At 39.5% G+C, this 3,279-nt stretch overlaps 1 pseudogene; it reads right to left on the bottom strand.

Annotated features, from left to right (window-relative positions):
- Nucleotides 792-1,411, bottom strand: LOC106503321 (annotated as a pseudogene).

Genomic DNA, 3,279 nt, shown 5'->3' with positions numbered 1-3,279 from the left:
TTAGTTTTTATTTCCTTATTGACCATTGGGGTTTTCCAAGTGGCTCAGCAGTAAAAAATCAGCCTGCAGTGCAGGAGACGCAGGTTCAATCCCTGGGTCAGGAAGATCCCCTGGAGGAGGGCATGGCAACCCACTCCAGTATTCTTGCCTGGGAATCCCATGGACAGAGGAGCCTGGTGGGCTACAGTCCATACGGTCGCACAAAGTCAGACAAGACTGAAGTGATTGAGCATGCACCAAAATGTTGAAAATCTTTTCATGTGCTTGTTGGCTATTTACATATCTTGTTTGGAGAAATGTTTAGTCATACTCTTTGTCCAGGTTTTAATCGGGTTGTTTGTCTTTTTGTTGTTCAGTTGTAATAGTTTTTTATAATCTAGATGCTGTCTTTGCCAGATATACAATTTGCATTTGTCCTATTTTTAGGTTGTCTTTTTTGCTCTCTTGATAACATTCTCTGATGCACAAAATATTCTAACGTTTACAAAATTCAATTTAAGTTTTTCTGTAGTTGCTCTTGCTTTTGGCCTCATATCTTAGGTCCTATCACCAAATCCAAGGCCATAAAGATTTACTTCTGTGTTTTCTTGCAATAGCTTTTATTTTTAGACCTTATGTTTATTTAAGTCATTGATCAATTTTGAGTTAACTTTTTATTATGGAGCATTAAGAGTCTGACTTTATTCTTTTGCATGCACTTATATACTTTCCCCATAACCTTTTGTTGAGGAGGCTATTCTTTTCCCATTTATATTTTACAAATTCACACTTTTATTTACTTTTCAGTAAGTTTAAATCCTCGAAGGGTACAGCATCACACTGATTCTGTGTCCAGTGGTCTTAACAGGAATGTTGCTTCAGAATTTGGCACAATCCATGCCACTGTTGGCAGTGGCACAGTACTCTTGCCTGGAGAATCCCATGGACGGAGGAGCCTGGTAGGCTGCAGTCCATAGGGTCGCTGAGAGTCGGACACGACTGAGCGGCTTCACTTTCACTTTTCACTTTCATGCATTGGAGAAAGAAATGGCAACCCACTCCAGTGCTCTTACCTTGAGAAGCCCAGGGATGAGGGAGCCTGGTGGGCTGCTATCTATGGGGTCCCACAGAGTCAGACACGACTGAAATGACTTAGCAGCAGCAGCAGCAGCAGCAAGCCACTGTTGCCATGAACATGAGTTATCTTTCCTCTGATTACTCTGGTTTTGTTAAGTTTTCCACCAGGAGTTACTGTGTTGTTCTTTGCTTTGCACACAGAAGCACATCCCTTGCCTGGGTAGAATTCAGTTTCATCTTGAGCATATATACCTTTGATTTCCAGGAGAGCTGTGTGCTCCCTTTAGTTCCATAGACCCCACTTATAGCCAGCAAAAATGGCCTTGGGTCACACTCTTCCAGACACATTTGTCATTTTAGAAGTCCTGTTCTCAGCAGGCCCGCACAGGGTCCACGGTGGCTAAAGAGATCCCACTTATTGATCTTGCCACCCTTGTTCAAAGCACCTGAGTGTAGAGCTTTGGATTCATTTCTGGGCTATCTTTCCCAGTCCATTGGTCTATAAGTCTCTTGTTATGCTAGTACTATACTGTTTTGATGACTTCAGCTTTGAAGTCAGTTTTGAAATTGCAAAATGTGAATCTTCCCATTCTTTTTTCCTTTTTCAATATTGTTTGGGCTATTCAGAGCCACTAGCAATTCTGTATAGATGTGAGAATAAAGTTTCCATTTCTTAAATAAAATGAAATTTTAATAAGCATTGTGTTTAATCAGGGCTTCCCTAATAGCTCAGTTGGTAAAGAATCCACCTGCAATGCAGGAGACCCCAGTTCAATTCCTGGGTTGAGAAGATCTGCTGGAGAATGGACAGGCTACCCACTCCAGTATTCCTGGACTTCCCTGGTGGCTCAGCTGGTAAAGAACCTGCCCACAATGTGGGAGGAGGCCTGGGTTTGATCCCTGGGTTGGGAAGATCCCTGGAGAAGGGAAAGGCTACCCACTCCAGTATTCTGGCCTGGAGCAGTCAATGGACTGTAAAGTCCATGGGGTTGCAAAGAGCTTAACCAGTAGAATGCTTTGGGTATACTGCCACTTTAGCAATATTAAGGCTTTCTATACATGAATGCTGAATGGCTTTTTTTTTTTTTAATTTAGGTCTTCTTTAATTTCTTTCAATAATGTTTTATATAGTTTTCACATGTACAAGTCTTTCAGCTATGTGGTTAACTTCATTGCTTGGTTTTCATTCTTCTGGATACTATTGTAAATAGAATTGTTTTCCTAATTTCCTCTTTGGACGGTTCACTGATGATGGATAGAGCCGCAGCTGATCCTGTGTGTTGGCTTTCTACCCTGAACTTTGCTGAGTTTGGTCGTTAGCTCTTGCAGTTCTTTTTGTTGGATTCATTAGGATTTTCTGAATATGGAAACATGCCATCTGCAAATATAGTTTTAATTCTTACTTTCCAATTTGGATGTCTTTTGTTATTAATTTTTCCTGCCAAATTACTCCAACTAGGACTTCCAGTACAGTACTAAATAAGAAAAAGACCAAGATGCCCATTTTCACCATTGCTATTCAACAGTCTACTGAGAGTAATGGATTTTGCAGAACATTTTTTGTTTATTCTAATTCACAAACTAAAGCCAGTGGTTTAATAAAGACCCACTTTTTCTGAGGTTAGGTGTTTTGGCACATTTGTTGTCTAGAACATATCTAATAAAAGAAATATTGGAAAAGTCCTCTTAGGAGGAAGACAGGGACTATACAAAGCTATGTGTCTTACTTGACTAGATCTACTTTGTGATGAAAAACCATTGCCTAAGGATCATTTCTAAAATGAGGGCTGTTGATTTAGTAAGGTTGGTGTTTTCGTTGCTACCTTGTGGTTCTTTCTAGTTTATAACACATCATTAATTAAAAGTGGTGGAGAGAGTAGGGAACTTCCAATAGCTGACACTTGGAGAAATGACAATTGACAACAAGCGAGAATGCAAGAAAAGCACAGACAGAAAGAATTTAGTGAAAGACAAGCTAAACTCTAACTACTTCAGTGACCATATCCCTGCACTAGGCCATCTGCAACTTATGACCTTGAGTTAACAGTGAGAGACCATATAACATATTCACTATGTTTATCAGAGTCTTATAAATGTGAAATTAAAATTTCTTTGGAAGGAAAGGTTCAATTTTGTGTGATATTTCATCCCTTCTCAATATCAGGGAAATGTCATTATTGGAAATGATAAACAGTCTTACACATATTTTTAAAATGAAGTATA

Source organism: Capra hircus, chromosome 20 (genome assembly GCF_001704415.2).
Source record: "Capra hircus breed San Clemente chromosome 20, ASM170441v1, whole genome shotgun sequence".
Classification (NCBI taxonomy): domain Eukaryota; kingdom Metazoa; phylum Chordata; class Mammalia; order Artiodactyla; family Bovidae; genus Capra; species Capra hircus.
This window is presented reverse-complemented; position numbering and strand designations above follow the sequence as displayed.